Here is a 19,950-nt window from a genome sequence, read left to right on the forward strand (position 1 = left end):
CCAAAGCAGGAGAGTGATCCAGAGTGACTCACGGCTTCTCCATCTCCTGTCACCCGTTTCTAGGCTTTTGTGACCTCGGCAACTTTTAAGACTGTCAGTCATTTCATATACCATCCCCCTGAAGTCTACTCTTGAGTAAAACTGCTAATGCAGCTTCGTCTGAGCCCTGCCAGGTTGTTTCCTCCCTGCCCTGGCGGGGAGAGTGGAAGGGCTGAGCTCTCTTGCAGAGGCCATCTGATAGCCTACAGTGACCAAGAACACCCTTTTCCTAAGATTGAAGTTATTTTAAACTACGTGTGTGCACGTGTGTCTGTGTGGGGATGTAAGACTATGAGTGCTGTGCCTGAGGAGGCCAGAAGGCTGTTGGGTCCCCTGGAACTGGCGCTATAGATGCCTGTGAGCCACCATGAGAGTGCTGGGAACTGAACTCCGTCCTCCACAAGAGAGGCAAGTGCTCTTAAACATGTAGCCTGGGTAACGGGTTATGGAGCCCGGCTTCCTTCCATGAGAATTGCTGGAAGCAGAAGTCTGAGTGCAGGAACTTGTGGGTGGAGATCCAGGAGTGTCCTTGGGAACATGCCTGGAGCCAGCACCTCTATAATGGGTTGAAAAACTCATATCCATCAGGTCTCAGAGTGTAACCCTTTGGGGGACAGGCCTTGAAAGGTATCAACTCCATGTACACTTGTGTCTATAAGGAGAGGGGATAAGAAGACACAAGATCACAAGATGTTCAGAGGAGATGCCCCGAGAGGAGAAAGGAGGTCATGGGAATGACGTGGCTGCAAACCAAGAGACACCAGGCTACAATAGAACCTGGATGGGCTGTGTTCCCGTAAACACCAAGAGCTTAGACTTCCAGCCTGAAGAGCCATGAGGAAACACAGTCCTGCCTATCCAGTCCCGTGTGTACCCAGCTCCCTCACAGCAGCCGAGGAGGCTCACACTGGCTTGATCCTGTGCAGCAGGCTAAGCTTCTTGCAGCTAGATGCCTGCCTCCTTCTGTATCCCCCGCCCATGTCTCACTGCCTAGGCTATCCACTTGACCTCCACGTTCCTGCTGGATGTCCCCAGCAATGGCACAGGCCACCCCACCTCTAGCCAAGGTACCATGCTGGGGTCTGAGGAGAATCATGAAGTCACACTACCCAGATGGTGTCTGAGCCCCACTTTTCAGGTCAGCCCCCTGTACGTACCTTACACTTTGATAAGACGCATGCGACACAGGCAGCCATTTCTTCCTTTTGCTTTGTTTTGAGGTAGGGGTTCTCTGTGTGCATCTGCTTGTCTCTGCCTCCCGAGTGCCTGGCCAGTGGCCATTTCTAAGTGTCCACTCTAAAGCATTCAGCTCACTCAGGTTGTACAAACGGCACTATTGTCATCTCCCAGATGCTCCCACAGCTTTAACCTGAGACCTTGTCCCCACAGGACTCTGAGTGTCCAGGACCTCTTCACAGCTTGTGGCTGGCACTTTGATCCTGCTGTCTCACTACAAATCAGAGAATGCAAGGGCTGCCATGTCAAGGGAGCAGTACCTGGCCTCCTGCATGCTTGAACACAGTGCCCCTGGCCCATCTGCATGGCAGGCGCAGTCCCTTCCCATTGCAAGGCTTGGGCAGTGCTGGGACTCATCTGCCAATGGGCACTACTTAACTCCTGTTGATAACACTATTGCGAACACAGGGGTCACCCTGCTTTCAATCACGTGGGGTACAGACCCTATAAGATGCTTTGTCTGTCAATAGTGTGCAGAGAAACCCACTCAGGAGTGCTTGGGGCCTACAGCTCTTCCAGGAGCAAATGAGGGAAACTAGAACTCTCACAGAGAAACAGGAGCTAAAGTAGGTGTTTGATGAAACACACAGTTCCATGTCACTTCCAAGAGCCACGCAGCCCGGCCTCGACACAAGGCACAGACATAAGAAGCACAAAAGAAAATAAGGAAAGTACAGAGACCTCCCTGCTGTCCCTGCCTTTGATTGGCTGTGACTTCAAACGCCAGGCTCTGAGGGTCACCTCTGTGGGCGAGAGGACATGAAATCTACCAACGTTGCCCCTGCACCACCACCACAGGGCAGAGAATGACAGACCACAGAATGCAAATTGATCAAGGCCTCCAGGAACCCGTTTAAGATCTGTGTGAAATCAAATTAACTTTTTGACTTATTTCCCCAGAAAGTTCCAGAGGCCACGAGGGGCCCCGCAATTAACACTGTCAGCAGGAAGTGTGGGCTAGGGGCTGGCTGGCATTACATAGGAGACGCACTTCCACCATGGGCCTCAAGGCTTGTCATCAGGACTGGGTGCTGCGGCAGGCAGCCTTTGGTGCCTGGGTGGATGGCAGCTCTCCATAGCTAGAGACACTCAGGCAGGGACATGTGGTTGCAAGGTGGCTCCATCTCCTTGACATTTAGCTTCAGGTACCTACAGTCTCTGCTGGTTACCAATCAATGGGGAATCCAGCCTCCTGGGGGGAATAGAAAGAGAGTCCCTGACCTGTCCTACACCCCACCCCCAATCCTCCAACGTAAGCCTGCCTGACCCAGCCATGACTCTAACACCCTCCAGCGAGGTCAGTGACCGCTTCCTTGTTTCTGAGGCCTCTGATCTTTAAATTCTCCATTCATTCTGCTTTTCTGTTGGGCAGTTTGTCCAGGCCTTTGGTGGCTGTATTTGCCAGGAATCTGCTAGGAAGTCAGGATAACACGGTATAGACAGGGACGTAAGCATTCTTAGTTTCAGATAGACCAGGCTATCCTTGTAAGCATTCTTAGTTTGAGATAGACCAGGCTATCCTTGCTCCGATATCAGCACAAGTCGGAAAGACAGGTGTTGCACAGCCTCCATCCCATGACACACTGAGCCTGTCTCAGGCTCACAGGACAGTGGATGGAGCAAGCCATTTCCCTGGGATTCTGCTGCTGATGGAGCTGCTAGCCTAATAAGGATAGGTCATACCTCACAGAACGGGCCCGAGGGAGCCCCAAACACAGCTTCTGTGAAAAGTACTGGATGGATTCATCTGAATAACTGCAACATGGGAAACTCCAGATTCAACCTCTAAGCAAGGTTGTGAGTGCAGAGAGGACGCGGCTTGAGTCCTGGAGGCTGAGTGGACCCACCATTGGGCTGTCTGAAGCCTGAGAGACAGCGAAGCTGCAGCAGTCCAGCCCCAGAACCAGGGCATCGAAGGGCACCACCCAGTCCCAGACCCGAGACCTGAGTCCCTGGGACCTGCAGGGGCAAGAATGTAAAATCCAGAGCTCTGAGGTTCAAGCAAGAGAGAAAGGATGGCCCCATTCAGGAAGACGGAGAGGAAGAGAGGAAGGTCAGCCCCTGCTCAGAAAGACTAGGGGAGAGGCTCAGCAGGCCTTCCTTGAGTTTCTGGTTCCATCTTGGATGCTAGGAGGAATGGTGCTTATTCTACCAGGGAGGGCAAGCCTTACCTACAATAGCTAAGCCTTCTTTCTATTGCCAAACTCAGACGGGCCAGCTGGGAGCCACACGTCCCAGATTTACCCTGCCATGCGAGGCCTAAGTGGAACCATCACTGTGGGCTAGACATTCAATCAGAGAGACTGAACTCTGCTCAGAGTGGGCTTCTAGCCCATTCCTCCCTCGGCCAGACTTCACATCCATGCATAGAAATGATTTTTCCCTCCCACCTGAATGGAGCCCCAGCAGGAGAGCTGCCGAGCCACCTAAGGAAGAACCTGTAACTGGACACTTCTCTCCTTCGCTCTTCCTCCCAGGGAGGAGTGGGCCCTGAGCACAGGCTGCTGAAACCTCCCCAGGGCCCATTTCTGTTCTCCACCAGCCACACCAGCATCACTGGCCAGGGTCCCCAAGTCCCTCCAGTCCCACTATGGTGTCTCACAAGAGGCTGCAGCTGGCCAACCTCCATCACGGTCTTAGTTTGGTTTCTGTTGCTGGGATAAACACTCTGCCTAGCCAACCAAACAAATTAATAAACAAAAACCTTAGGGAGAAAAGGATTGATTTAACGCATAGCATAGATCATAGCCCATTAATGAGAAAAAAGTCCAGGTAGGAGGCTGGAGTTGATGCAGGAACCATGGAGGAGTGCTGCTTACTGGCTTGTTTCTCATGGCTTGCTCAGCTTTATACATCCCACCTGCCCAGCGGTGGCACCATCCACAGTGGGCTGGACCCTCCCACATCAATCATCAATCAAGAAAATGCCTCCCACCCCAGACTTGCATATGGGTCAATCTCATGGAGGCATTTTCTCAACTGAAATTCCCTCTTCCCAGAGAAGAAAGTTTGTGTCAAGTTGACAAAAAACAAAACAAAACAAAATAAAAAGCCAGCACCGTGACCCAGCTCAGACAGGGCAGGTGTGTGTACGGGGGGCAGGGGCTGGAGAAGCAGAAAGGTGAACAGGCTGGAAGCTGAAGGAAAGCAGAAAGCTCACAGGCATGGGGCAGGTGCAGCATCCCCGCAAGAACACAAGGAAGCTTCTGGACTCAGAAACTGTGCCTAGACCTGGGGGAGAGCAGCAGGACCCTACCCCATTCTGTCACACTCTCCCCATGGCTCCTCCTGGGACCTACCCTCTTCCCTCACTCCCTTCACGAGCCCCACAAAGACTGCTGACAGATCACAATCAGAATACCCTGCCCACAGTCACTCCAACCAATGTGTTCTGTGGTCACGTGGCAGAAACGGACAGGTGACAGACTCCTCCTTGAACTTCCTAATTTGTAAACTGTGTTTTTTAATATCATCTACCCCACAGGGTGATGGGGGAATTAATTGAAATAGGTCATGGTTGTGTCCTCGAAGCTGGAGTTTAGATCCTGACTCTGCCCTGCCAGACTGTGTGACCCTGGGCAAGTGGCTTAACTTCTCTGAGCCTCTATGACCATCACTGACTGACTCGGGACCAGGGCCGTGTCTGCCTCCTGAATCATTGGCACACATTTCTAGATGTAATTCAAGATGAACCATTAGCCTGTGCTCGCTGGAAGGACCCAGGCAAGCTGTGCTAAGTGACAATGTTAAAGCAGAGACCAGGCCACTCACTTTCATCTCAAATGTCTGTGGTCTGGGTGGGTGTCATTCTTTTTTTTAAGAACAGGAGCCCAGGGTTCAAGGCCTTTGCCCATCTGTCTGGATTTGTATTTTAATTGTGATAAGAAGCACTGCAAATGCTTGCCCTCGCTCTCTCTCTCACTCTCTCTAGGCTGAGACAAGTCAATACCCAGACGTGACCACTTAGGAGAGCCGCTAACTGGAGCTCTGTCAAGGACATGCAACCATGCACGCCAGTCACATGACCTCCCCCCCCCCCCGCCCCGTTTGATCTACATCTCATAAGGGCATCTTGCCCTAGAATTATGAGCACAGAAATCAGAGCGAAACGCTTCCCGTTCTATTTTTGGTCTAACAGACCACGGCGTGTAGGCAGATCCAAGGCCAGCATTTGCGGGTATACGGGAAACAGTGTGCGTCACATTGGCCCTCCTCTGGCCTGACACAGAGGGAATGGAGGGAGGTGGTCACTCTGACTTGATGCTGCCCCTTGGGGTCCAGGCTTCTCACACCCGGAAGGTGTGTGGTGTAGGTGGACTGAGCAGAGCCGGACTGAAGAACCAACAGGCGGATGGGTGACCTGGGGGCCACTTCTCCTGTCGAGAGTAGGCCGTTTGGCTGCCCTTCTGGGCTGTGCGCCCAGGGTTTGGAGATGCAGACAGCAGAGGCTGAGAGCCTGGGTCTAGAGCAAACCAATTCCCCTCTGCTGTGTGCAGGTTTCTGAAAGGTGCAGGGTCCCAGCCCGAGGCCTTGCCCATGGCCGCACTGATCTGGGGAAGGGTGCCTGCTGTATTGTCAGCCCAGCCGGATCTCACAGTTTCATGGGACACGCAGGTGCCATTCTATGGCTGTTCATGTCCCATCTGTGCCAGGCACATGCTCTAACTGACCCAGGTCACCCAGGAGGGCCTCTGCCACACAGTTCTGCACTGGTTTCCACCGACACAGGAGGGGACACTGAGGTCAGAGTCACAGGTCCAGAGGTTGGCTGACAGCATGGTGTGGATCTGGACTCCTTACTGAGAAGTCTGAGTTCCTGGGCCTCAGAGTTCAGGAGCTTTGGAGTTGTTGACAAGCCCTGTGAGGGAAGGAGAGGCTCCAGCAGGGCTATGGAGCAGCAAGTCAGCAGGGCTCAAACACTCCAGGACTCAGACAATATCTTCTTCTTCCCCCAGGGGGCAACCTTGCCCTGGGTGCCACAGGAGCTACCGCCCCTCCACGGGCGGGCGCGTGCACACACAAGGGGAAATGCATACCAAACAAAGTTCCTGTGCAGATCACAGAGTGGGGAAGGGTGTTCCCCAAAACAGGCACTGTTTGCTCAATTCAGACCTGAGGGGCCAGCGGCCACAAGCCTGCATTTTCTCAGGCTGTCCTGGGGAAGGGAAGGGAGATGGGGCTCTCCCGCCCACAGAGATATGTATCTCCCAGTACACACCCATCTGCCCTGGGAAGCGGTCTCACACACACCAGCACAATGTGGCTGACACCTGCGGTGCACATGATGCCACTGACCATGGAGAGGTATGGAGGATCAACTGCGGAGACATCGCCACAAGCCCTGGCCACATAGGAGCAATGGGTGCAGGGAAAGGGTGCGGAGGGCAACCCTCAGTTTTCTTCCAGAACCCGGGGGGGGGGGGGGGACATGCACACCTGCGTTCCTAGTTCCTATCATCTCAGGCGAGTGGCGAACCTTGCACCACTCACAGACCATTCGGGGCTCTGAGAGAGCTGCCCACGATGGGAGCCCCAGGGCCACCAGTTCATGTCGGGACCACACACACCGGAGCTTCCTTCTCATTTCTCAAGCTGACCCTGTCACTTCAGAGTGACAGGACTCTGCTGGCCGAGGACACTCATGCCCCACTTTGACTGCCGTTTACTCAGTGTGATCCCAAAGCCTCACTCTTGGAGGACACATCCGCACGCAAGAACAGAGAAGTAGACCCATGTGGACACAGCATATGAAGGAATCTGAACTTTTCTTACCTACTTAAAAAAATTCATAGAACAAGAAGAATTTTCAGGACAACCTAAAAAGTCTGGGGGTCAAACCCAAAGAGACCAAGGGGAGAAACCAAAGAGGGGAGCAACAGACTTGGGCTTAGTGGGAAATAAAGATGTCAGAGGAGTCTGATCCAGTCAGGCAGGGGTGAGATCATCCATCACAGAGTGAGGAGGGAGGCTAGGCAGAGCGTCTTCCTGTTCTGGGTACCCAGTGCTATGTGCCCCGGCAGGTATTCCAGTGCTATTGACTCTTCTCCGTAGGGGGATGGGTTCTCCTTCACTCCAGCAGGCTACACGCCTCTACCAACACTGGCCTTCCTCTGCGGGGAGGATGATGATTGCTCTGGTATGAATGACTGCTGGAAATATAACTGAGTGACTGACGGACAAAGGGCTAACTGACTGATGGACGTAGGGCTGCCTGATTGACAGGCACGGGGCTTCAACAGCCTGGCTAACAGAAACAATGAGTTCCCTGAGTTACCAGGAAGTCATCAAGGACCGTAACAGTTGGGGTCCCTGGGAAGAAAGGCAGTTCTGGGCAGAAGCACATTTAAAAAAAGGAAGAGTTGTCTGTCTGTCTATCCACAAACCAAGGAATAGCCTGGAGCCACTAGAAGTGGGAAGAGAGGAGGATCTGAGCTTCCCTCAGCTTCAGAAGGACCCAGCCCTGCCCACACTCAGCTGGAGCTGCTGCTGGACACAGGGACACGCCCCCCAGGCTTCTGGAGACCTTCACATGATCATTGTGCAGTCACGTCCCATGGGCAGCTAGTCAGAACCCACACATGTTAAGTGGGTCATCCTGGTGGGGGACTTAACACTGTAGCTGGACAAGAAGTACCTCAGCACGGAGGTGCACACAGCGGTGGTCCTCAGAGGACACAGACCCTAATCCCTCTGATCTGCACCCCCCCTGCCAATAAGGTAATGCCCCACGTCCTGATCTGAGAAGCTGGGCTGCTTATCTGTGTCCTGTAGATGCTGTTTACAGAGGAAGGAGGAGGCTGTTTATTAATGAATGAACCATCTCTGGGAATTGTAGTATAATCCACCTCAATGACGTTTTTTTTCCCAGGCTGTCACATGCCGGCAAGCGCCACACAACCCAAGCCTGATGCGAACACAGGCACAAAGACTAAGTCTCCTTGGGGATATCGGGCACAAGATTCACCCAGAGCATAACATACGTGAGTGGGTGAGGGGAGTGGATGCAGGGTCCGTAGTCAAGGCCAAATGCCAGTGGACACCCAGAAGGCTGTAAGCCACAGTTCCTGCTGATTCCTGGAAGCTGGGGACAGAGCCTGTGCCTGACAGCATGCAAAAGAGCTCCGGGCCAGCGAGGGAAATACCAGCAACTCTACCAAGTACACCCTGCTCTGCTCTGAGGTGCTAGCACCCAGCCATCTGCCACTGAAGACTGAAGCTCCAGCACAGTGCAGTGCCACCCTGGGTTCAGCTCCGAGCGCAGCTCTGCTTGCCTTTGGGCACCTTCGTGGACCATGCTGGAACTCTGTGTGTGGCTGTCCCTGAACCCACTGGGCACCTCCTGTGCCTCTCCAGCCACTAGTCAGGTCCCCAGTAGTCATAAGAGCCCTTTGGGATGTTGAATGCCCTCCAGGGCAGAGTGAGTGGCAGTTATGCCCCAATGAAGAGGGCCCTCCAACCCTCCAAGGAACCGGAAAACACGTCTGGCAAAGCCATCTCGGAGAAAGGTTTATTGTCTTTTGAGTCTTGTCACCTAATCACTGAGCAGGCAATGGTGGCAGCTAAGTGGGTCAGCCCAGCCTAGTCCCACACCCGAAAGTCACCCACCCTGCCACCCTTGGCTCCATTCACTATGCATCCCAATCATCTGCTCTCTCAGGCCCACTCCCAACTCTTACTGGGCTCTCTTCACCAGAGAGCAGAGAACAGGGCGGACGGGTCAGGAATCTTGCTGGGCTTGGGGCTTGGGCCCCATTCAGGGGTTCATAGATACTGAGGGAGGTCAGAGCCCCACTGTTCTGAGGTTGGTTTAGGTCCTAACAACCTGGGGAGGGTCTGCTTCAAGCTCATCCCAGGTGCTGACAAGATCCGTTTCCTCCTGATGTAGGCAGAAAGCCCAGCTTTTCAGTGCCTGTCAGTGAGGACGGCCCAAATTCCCAAGCATTCAGAGCCCTCCCACCACCACAGGTCCCTCAGTGACCCCTTCTCAGAACTCTACCATGTCCATCCAGCCAGCAAGGTGGGCTTCCTAACGAGTCCACTAACAGCACAGGCTCCAATGCCTACATGGTTCTGCATGACGTTCTCTTGCCCAGTCCCATCCCACCAGTCACAGGGAGGTATAGCCGTACCCACACTGGGATGGGGGCTCTACAGAGGCAGGAATAACAACAGGAAATACTCTAGAATTGCCCTCAGTGTGCTTGGCACCAGGCTCTGGGTCAGGTGCAGGGGACACCCATGGACAGTGCAGTCTTCCCGTTTCCCAAGGATCAGGATGTGGTTATATATGATGACATGAAGGTCCGTGATAGCAGTAACCAAATGCTGCAGATGCCAGGGGGAGGTGACCAAGGGGCCATAAGCGCCACCTGCAGGGGTCAAAAGCTCCAGCAGCACCATGGGAGAAGTGGGAGGTAGGGACCTCAGATGTCCTGGGGTCTCCAGCGGGAAGGAGATCTGCTGCCATCAGCATGCCTCTGGGCTCCAGAGAGGAAGCGGGGAGACAGGAGCCCGCTTCCCAGGGCCCCTCCCGCGCTGAGGGTTTGTCACCTCCTGGTATTTACCCGCCTGAGCCTGGGAAAGGGCACCTGGAGTGTTGAGAGCTGCGGGCTGATGACTCAGGAAGGAACAGATGTCACCCACACCACTCAGAGAACAGCTGCACAGGTGGTTCTCTGCAGAGGGGGAGCGGCTGGGCCTTCTGTGGGGGAAGGGGTTGGGGCACTGGGGGGGGGGGCGACCCTTTGGGGTATGTCCTTTTTTCACTGCCTTAAGGTCTATTTTAAAGGGGTGGGAGGGAGCTGGAGAGGTGACTGACAGCTCTTCCAGAGGACCTGAATCTGGTTTCCGGTACCCATGACAGGGTGTCACCTGAAACTCCAGCTCCAAAAGGACTGGGGGACCCTCTGGCACTTGGACTCATGCACATAGACATAGAATATGGTTTTAAATAATAAAAATAACTCTCTAAAATAAGGTGGTGGTGATTTGCCATAACACCGGATGGATGCCTTGCTGTCTTTTGCAGGACAGTCAGATGGGATTTCTGAATATGGCTTCCCTGGCTCCTGCCTGAGCCAGTTCTAGAGAGCAGAGCCCAGGCTTTGACGCTGATTCCGCAGGTGTGGAGCAGGGCAGCAGGGGCTCCCCTCATTATAATACAGTACTGGAAGCTAACCTCACCTGTGCTGGGACCGCTGGCCACTTCCTTCAGCTCAGCGACATTAGAATCTGTCCCCAGCTCCCATGCTAGCAGCTCATCACTCTAGAAAGTAGGTCTGCCAGCTCCCTAGCCAGGGCTAGCTCTCCCTGTGTGAAAGGCATACTACCCCCCCCCCCCCCAGCACCCAGGCTTCTCTCAGGTTGTCTCCCCAGGCTGACTACCGTTTCTGCAATGGTCAAGCCACCTCCACATCCATGAACGGCTTTTGAATTCCATTCGGGTTTCTCAGTCGCCCATGGGGCAGCTGCACTATGCATCCTCCCTGGGCCGTTGCTATGTTTGAGTCTTAAAAATCCCCTGAGACCTGTATGCTAAAGGCTTGATGTTGCTTAGGTGTTGCTGAAAGAAATGGGACCAACCAGAGGCAAGATCCAGCGAGCATGCTGAGGTCATTGGGGCAGGTCCCTGAAGGAGACCATAGGACCCAAGACACACAATGAACATCTCTCTTCCACCTATGCTTCACACAATGGTTCAAGCTGCCACAGGGCCCAACCAACAACCAGTCACCATGGAACGATGCCTTCAAAACCAGGATCAAAAACCTTTCCAGAGGGCTACCTCAGGCATTGGTTACAGGGACCGGAAGCTGACCAACACACAGTTTTAGTAACACAGTTTAACATAACTCCAGAAAGGCGTGGATGACTGTCTGCTCCAGGCCCCTATCCATCACACTTTGGCTGGTTAAGGATACTCCAGCCCATGGAAGACAAGAACTTCTTAGACTTCAGACTTGGGAAACCTTCTAGACTGACCTTCTCCTTACCATCTACGTTGGATTCCTCCACAAGGCTTTGGAACGGAAACCTACAATATGGCTGCAGGCATCTCCTGCCTAGATTCTGGCCATCACCTCCCCTAGCTCCAGTTACCACCCCATCTTCCTTCTGCGACTGTCCAGAGAACACCATGGTATTCCCAGAGCCGCTGTCAATCACCTTGTGATCCCCTCATACTTATGCACGTGAGCGTGTGGGTGATTTGACTGTGTTTTGAGTGTGAGTGGAAGGGCTTGCAGGCCACAGCACACTTCCTGTGGTCAGGGGACAAACGTGTTGGTCCTTCTGTCTTATTTGAGACAGGGTCTCTTGTTGGCTGCCACATATACCAGGCTAGGTGACCTAAGAGCCTCCAGACATGCTCCTGTTTCTGCCTCCCATCTTGCTGTAGGATTATGGCATTATAGACATGGACGACATGCATAGCTTTACACACGTCCTGGGGATTTGAACAGGAGTCCTCAGATTTGTGCCATAGGATCCTACCCACTGAGCCACTTCCTCCAATTGATCCCATCTTTGACTGTATTCCTCTGCTTTCTCAGCAGCTACTGGGCACCCTGAGGTCTTGGCCCTGCCCACGCCTTTCTTTCCTGGGGTGCCTTATTTGATCCTGGGGCACTTTCCCTTCTCCTGCCCTGCTCTTTCTCTCCTGGCCCCTCTGTGTCGCCCCTGCCTCCTCTGCTGCTTTCACATTCGCATGGCTAGCTCAGAGAGAAGCGTCTCTGAGGCATCTTTCTCCCTTCCTACATTGCCTCTCCTCCCACCTGACAAGGAAGGCAGGAGATTTCTCATTGCTTATGCCTGCTACTTTAGGTGGGAAGATGTGGGGGTCAGGGCCTCTGCATCCCTGGCCCCCACTGTGACCATACTGCACACAAGTCTGCAAGTACCCAGAGAACTTTGTCAAGAGACGAGTCCCTGCGTGGGTGCAGGACAGGTTCACCAGGGCTCCAGCTCACATGGATTTGGGACAGAGTATGGTGTGGAGATACCCCAACACTCCCAAACCACAGGACCTGAACAGTTCAACCAGACAGGACTTTTCTCTCTATCCATGAATGAGCATTTAGAACCTCTGGCTGTGACCTCATTTAGACAAAGGCCTCACAGAAGCGATGTGGCCCATTGTCCAGCGGTAAGAATGTGACCATTATCCAAGTGAATAACCCTGGGAAGATGGAGGTGGGTGCCAGCAATACAGCCACAAACCAAGAATGGCCTGGAGCTGCAGGAACTCAAAGACTCGGAAGGTCCCCTCTCCGAGCCACCAGAAACAGCATGGCCCTCCCTTGCCAACGTCAGACCTCCAGACTCCTGGGCTTTAAGGGAATATGTCTGATCCAAGTCACCAGGCTGTAGTGATGAGTCAGGACAGCTCCGACACACACTTACACTCACACACACACACACGCACACACACACACAGAGGCTGGGTGACAGAAACACTGCTTAGCACTGAACAGTGGTGTTGATGAGTAGAAGATACTGTTCATCATCACATGACTAACTTTCCATATGAAGGACAGGGACACTTCTTACCCCATAAAACATTAGTTGGTCATGTAAACCTTAGGTCTGTCTGCTCTCACAACCACAGGGGAATGGTGTGTTATCACCTAGAGTGAGGGGTCCTGTGGTCTGGAGGACCACCACAGAAAACAGGGACAGACCAGCCTTGGGTAGGCAGCCATCTATGATTTGGCTTTGGGGAGATAATGAAAGAGATGGAAGCCAGTAGCACTTGGAGTCCCCAACACTGAGACGCCCCAGGGTAGCCCAGGGAGTTGGCCATGAATGTACTGTATATGCCTGGCCACTGGCCACTGGCCTTAGTGCTAGTATCCACACAACTGGCACAGCCCAGTCTCAGAGCAACCTTGGGAAAGGAAAGTTACTTTTCAACTGTGCAAGTGAAGAAGCCACAAGACCAGTGAGGTCACACAGGGCAGCCAAGGACACACAGGGATGCCACCATGGACAGAGGTCCAGCTGAATCGTCACCGGCAGGCCCTCCTCCTACCGGTATTGGCTTCATCTCCTCAGGTGACCCTGCAGGCACCTCCCTAGGGTAGATATCTGCTCTCTACCCCATGACAAACCTGTCTCTCACTGCTGGAAGACACTTCTAAAGGACCCCTCCTTCCTCCATTACAGCTGACTATTGCACCCCTCTGGACAGAGTGCAGTGCGAGGTGTCAGGTTTCAGGGCTCACTGATCCACATCTGAGCAGAGGCATGCAGCCCCATCTCTGCATTGGACCATCTGGTGCAGCCTCCAGGAGTAGGGCTGCTGCAATTTTGGCTGACTCTCCAGAATCTGGCAGTTGTGGCACGCTGGGAGCCCTGAAGCGTCCCTGGGAACTTACCTGCTGTAAAGGTGGGGGTGAAACATTTGCTGGCGAATCTCATTCAAACCCGGAATCTGACATCCTCCTGGCCCTCCTGCTCCACGGCAGAGGGGAATTCACCAGGAGAGAAGCCACTTGTCACTCCAAAATGAAAGCTCTAGAGCATTCTCCACAACAGACAAGCCCTCAATCCAGCTCACTATAACAGTTGGCTCTGGACTGGGGTTTGGATGTGGGTAGGTGGGGGTAAGACCAGCAGAGGAGCAGTGGAGGGGCAGTGGAGGAGAAGTGGAGGGCAGTGGAGGGCAGTGGAGGGGCAGTGGAGGAGCAGTGGAGGGCAGTGGAGGGCAGTGGAGGGCAGTGGAGGGCAGTGGAGGGCAGTGGAGGGCAGTAGAAGGCAGTGGAGGGCAGTGGAGGGCAGTGGAGGGGCAGTGGAGGGGCAGTGGAGGGCAGTGGAGGGCAGTGGAGGGCAGTGGAGGGCAGTAGAAGGCAGTGGAGGGCAGTGGAGGGCAGTGGAGGGGCAATGGAGGGAGCAGTGGAGGGGCAGTGAAGGGGGCAGTGGAGGGCAGTGGAGGGCAGCGGAGGGGGCAGTGGAGGGGCACTGGAAGGCAGTGGGGGGGGCAGTGGAGGGGCAGTGAAGGGGGCAGTGGAGGGGTAGCCAAGGAGCAGTGGAGGAGCAACGGTCTTCAAATAAGTTTTCCATCAAGGACTCTAGGTTAGATAAGGCTATGCACACTCAACTCTTCAGTCAATGCCCCCTTCCCACAGCCTGTCCCAGCCCCTCTCCCTTCAGCAGTCTCCATGTCCTCAGACCCCAGCACTGCCAGTGTCACTTGTGAAAGTGGTGTTTGGGGTCAACTCTGCTGTCCTTACGTGAGGGTGTGCCCTGACCTATCTCACCTTCCCAAATGAATCTCCAACCCCTTGGAAAGAGTGCGAAAGGCTAGGCTTCCCTGCCCCCAAGCCGCTCCTAGCAGAGCTTTTACATCAACTGAAGAGAATGGATGGCTTGGTGCATGAATGATCAGGAAGTCAGTGGCTCTAAAGCTGGTCTTCTTACACCAGGAATAACGGTGCTAAAAATGGCATTCCGTCAGATATCTAAGCTCAGTGCTCAGGATGGCTCCCCAGGCATAGATAACAGTTGGACGTTCAGTCACATGTATGTTACACGGAGTTGTTACCAAGCAGCATATGGTGACATGTGGAATGTAAGATGTGCTCATCAGGGTGCCCTTGTGAGACCCCCGACTCCCCCAAGCTCACTTAGTCAACATTCTCACTCTCAGAAATGAGACTGGTTTCCAGCCAAGAGGACCTTCGGGTCCTTCACTGGAACACATCCACCCCTCTGCAGGATGACACGCAGAGACAGGCTTCCAGGTTCCAGTAAGGGAAAGGCTGGGGAGAGTCGGTCTCAGCAGCTTCCAGGTAACCTGTGCTCAGGATGGGTAGTGTGTGGGACCAGCCTCAGAGAGCCTCCCACCCCTGATTAGCTTTCAGAAGGAGAACAAGGCCCTGGGGGACAAAAGGAGCTGAAGGGGCGCTGAGTGCTATGATGCAGCACACGTAAGGGAAATGAAAGAAGACCAGCCAAATGCTCCCCAGGAGAGGGGAGCCAAATGAGTCTCCCTCCACCTGGGTCTGAGCAGGGCTTCACTCAGCAAAAGCGGACACTGGGACCAGGGAGCTGCTGGTCATCCCTCACCCTCGCCTGTGACATAAACAGTACAGCATTCGCGTGCTGCGGGGCCTTGTTGGCTGAGACAGCTCCCACAGAGACTCCGGAAGCTGTGGTCCACAGTTGAAGAGGTTGAGGAGCTTCGTACACTTTTGTTCTTTGATGCTCTTATCCCAGTGAAGCCACTGGAAACTTCTGAAGTTCATGAGCCATTTGCTGCAGGCGTCGTTCAATTAAGGACAGAGCCTCTTCCCCGGTAGCAAATACCCAGCAACTTAATTAAAAGGGGCTCGCTGTTTAAATTGCCACAGTGGTTCTCAATAGAAGGAGTTGGCCTCTCATGGGTGTAACTGCTTCTAATTTCCTTCCACTCCAACGCCAGTATTTAGAGAATATTTCACTGTCACCGAACATTATCCCATGGTCAGCCGCTCAGTTCCCCTGCTCAGACCCATTGACCGCTGAAGTGCAAGGAAAGCATCACTGCCCCACCCCCACCTCCAGTGCTTACAGCCACCGCAGCTAAAGACACTGAAGGCCCCACAGGAGGACACACAGAACGGCTTAGAGGTGATCCTTGAAGACACATGAGTGGATGCAATGTAAAAATGACGAGGCAAGGACTCCAGTAACATCTAAGTGGAGAGATACCTTCAATGATAAGGGGACTTCCAGGCCTGGCTGCCCTCCTAGGTGGCTCACCTTCTGAGAGATCTGAATCTCACAGCTGCGGAAAGTGTCTAATAGCTCCAGGCACTCTGGACCAACCATGAAACACACACCACCATGCAAGTCCAAGAGTCTGCGGTAAGCACTAATCATAGCCAAACGCCTATCTTCCAAGCATTTATGAAGAGGGCCTGTCTACCAGCCAGAATCTATTGGCTTGAGCCCCTCGTGGATTCCCTTGAGTGTGAGGTGAAAGCTCATGCAAGGACTTTCTGTTTCTCCCTGAGACTCTGATTTCTGATTCGGAGCAGACCGGTAATTGGGCTGTGAGAGATAGACCAAGCCACCCTGCAGGGAGCCTCCTCCTTCAACCTCAGGCCAACTGCCGAGCCACATGACCTATCTCTCCGCTGCCAGCACACACGTAAGGCTGCAGCTTGTCACCCCTGTGCCTATGCACCAGGTGATTTTCCATCCCAAGCAGTTCCACCAGAGCATCTACACCTCTCCAGAGAGCATCAAGGTCAGAGGCAAGGCCTCGGGATTTCATTAACGGGATCCTCAATGCTGGTGGCAGCCAATCAGTACAAGGATCTGAGATGACACCACTGTTGTCATCGACATCATCACTGCTCTCACCATTGCCAGCAGCACCGATACCACCACCATCACCACCATTCATAACATTTGTACAAGCACAATCATTACTATTCCACCACCACCATCTCCACCAACCTTATAACTACTATTGTCTTTACCATTGCCATAATTGTTACCACCAACTTCATCACCATCGATCATCCCCACCATCATTTCCATCAATGCCATCAGCAGTTCCATCACTGGCCTCAACTTTATCATCACCACTATGACCATCACCATGACTACCACCATTATAATCCTGTCATCACCATCACCAACATCATCACCTTCACCTGCATCATCACCCTCACCAGCATCATCACCACCACCAACATCATCACTATCATCACCCTCACCAACATCATCACCATCACCAACATCATCACCACCACCCTCACCAACATCATCACCCTCACCACAACCATTACTATCACCACTATCACCACCACCATCAGCAGCACTTAGCCTATTATCATCCCATCATTACCAACATCACCACCTTCTTCAATGTCATCACCATCAATATGACCACTACCACCATTAACATGATCACTCTGTTCATGAGAATGACCATCCCCAGAGTCGCCAGTGTCAACATCTTCACCACCTCCCCATCACTATTCATACCAACACTATCATCTCACCAGCCTGTCATCCTCATCATCACCTTCACCACTACCACCACTGATACTACCATTGTCACCATTATTGTCATCTCCATCTTCAACATTATTGCCATCATCATCTTCATACTTATCTTAACATTGCCAAACACACACTGGACAGTTAGGAGGTGTCAGAGCCTATGCTCATGAAGGGAACTGTGTACTTTAACTGTACAACAAAGATCAGCATCAGACAGCTGTTGAATCCCCATGGAGGCATGGAGAGGATAAACTGTTGCCCAAGCAAGATCACTACTCTAAAATTCAGGAACACCGACCAGTCTTTTCACTCGTCATCTGAATCCTGAAAGAGGAGCGCTCTGGAAATTCCAGAAGCTATTCTTTGCAACCCTAGGCCCCGAGTAATTCCAGAGTCCCCACATTGCCAATAGGAAAGCCTGGACCTCAGGAAAATGTAACGTATCATTCCTAAATTGTTGTATGCAGAAGCAACAAAACCAAAATCCTAAGATGCCTCTGTGTAGAACAGAACTGACTTCATGGAGGCCCAGTTCTAGGTTTCAGGGTGCCACCAGCTGGAGCTCTCCAGTCCCTGCTGAGCTTTCCTGCCTCTGACATGGTCAAGCACATCCTCTAGATACTCCAGCTGGGTATAAAAACAGCAGGTAGGTATGGTCTCTCTGCAGAATCTAGACCCTGATCATGGAACCAGCACAGCAGGTGTACAGGATGAATTTTCAGCTTTGAGAGCTCAGGAGAAGAAGATGGCACTGTGAGAGGAGACCTTGACATGGCAACAGAAAACAGAGGGCAGAATCGCAGGCATACAGGCAGCCCTCGCCAGCTGCTCCTTGCTGCAGCCATGCAGGACTACACACGTCTCAGCTAGGAGATTCTCTACACCACCCCTACTCCCTCAGATTCCATATGATGTTGTAAACAAGCATCTGGAGACTATATGGCTCCCCTCAGTCATCCAAGATATCCCATCTTCAGAACCAATGGGCAGCTCTCCCCAGGACCTAACATGAACTGCTTCTGGGGAGAACTGGACTCTAGGGAGTCTGGCTACAGGCGTCCTTGCAAACCTTCTCTTCTCTCATTGAGCCACCGCTGTCCATCCCCCAAGCAGGCCAGCTCAGAGGCCCCCCTCTCCTGCAGGCTGGCATCATTGCCAGAATTTACATTTCTCTGCATTCGAAGCAAACACACATATTTTCCCTCTTCTAAATCTGTTTTGCTAAACAAATTAATCTAGCAGCAGATTATATTATGAAGAACCATAAATCTTTTTGGAGATAAGCATCTGTCGGGTTGGATTAGCAACAGCCGATGTACCGTGAGTTAATTTGCTAAGCCTCACAGTGCTGTCCCAGGCGTTTAACGTTCGTAATAGCAGATGTAATTTGGGACAAATGGGAACTTGTTCCCTCATCCGTGTCTATACAGTGAGTGACGTATTCAGGGGAGGTGACAGCCAGCGAGAGGAGCGCCAAATTCCATTACGATTACGGCTGATGAGTCGGTAGAAGTTAAGACAGATGCAATGGGAATTGCTTGCAAGACGTCTGGCCCTGAGATGAACAGCCACTGGCAACCTCCTTCATGCCCCTGTCTCCGCTCCAACACTGTGGATTCCCCAGGGAGGCTATGGGCCAGACACCTAGACAACCCTAGATCTTCTTCCCAGGAGCTGCCAGGCTTAGAGTTGTCCCTGTCCTAGTGGTTTAAGACTAGTTTTGTTTTCAGGGTGAACTTCCCAGAGGACCAAGGTGCTGCAGGATAAAACCAATGGGTTTTGCTGTTCAGCGCAGGAAGGAAGGAGGTTAGCGGTTGAAGGAGAAAGGCTTTTTACCCCATGAAAACCTGCCCAACGGCTAGCCCATGTCTGCCTACCCAAAGTAGAAGGAGGCACAGGTGCAAAGAAAAAAACAGGTGCAGAGATGCTGTACTAACTGCCCAAGAGTGAACCTCAGGAGCTGCCCCTCCTCCTTCCCACCAGCCTGAGGCTTGAGTCTCACCCCCAGCCATTCTTGCTGCTGTCGGGAGCTTCTCCCTATGTGGGAGGATCAGCAAGGACTGCTGTTTGTGGGGGCGATGCCCACATGCCCGAACTTTCATGTTACCGTGGGCCATGCTGGGGATTGTGGGAGGGGACTAGCTGCCAGCTCTTTCTCCCATGGCTGCTGGCATCGGGACAAACCCTGGCCTGGGGCATGACCAGGGCTACCCCTGTTGCAGATACTAGAGGATGAGGCAGGGAAGAAGATGAGCAGAGCTGCACAGAAGGAGATGTCTCCAGTCAAGGAGCTACAACTGTCCACATGGCCCGAGAAAAGGACTGCAGGGTCAGGGAGCCAAAGCCTTGCATCTCTGCTCCATCCCAGAGGCCTTCCCCCAACTCCTCCCTGAGGGAAGAGATGAACCCATCTGCAGAGCTTCAATCAGCAACACAGGGAGTTCTTCTCCTCATCTGCCCTTCGTCTTTCCTGGTAATTCAAGGTCATTCCTAACCTTGGGACAATTTCCATCTAGCAGTGAACCAGCCCCAAGCAGCCAATACCCTGAAGGCTCTGAAGATCACAAGGTCCCTTAACATTGGCACGTGATGTGCCCGGGAGACTGTAGCCTGAATATAACCATATAGGTAGGCACTGAAGTTACTGTGTTCCACATGGCAGCCAATCTCTCCTCAGAGCCC

General features: G+C 53.0%; 1 protein-coding gene across 1 annotated transcript in view; it reads right to left on the minus strand.

The window, feature by feature from the left end:
* Positions 1-19,950, minus strand: part of LOC121443520 (adherens junction-associated protein 1) — a 115,685-nt gene that overhangs the window by 41,945 nt on the left and 53,790 nt on the right. The gene's annotated exons all lie outside the window — the stretch shown is intronic.

Source organism: Microtus oregoni, unplaced genomic scaffold (assembly GCF_018167655.1).
Source record: "Microtus oregoni isolate MIOR12 unplaced genomic scaffold, Mior012 000109F_ref0000275, whole genome shotgun sequence".
NCBI classification, from domain to species: Eukaryota; Metazoa; Chordata; class Mammalia; order Rodentia; family Cricetidae; genus Microtus; species Microtus oregoni.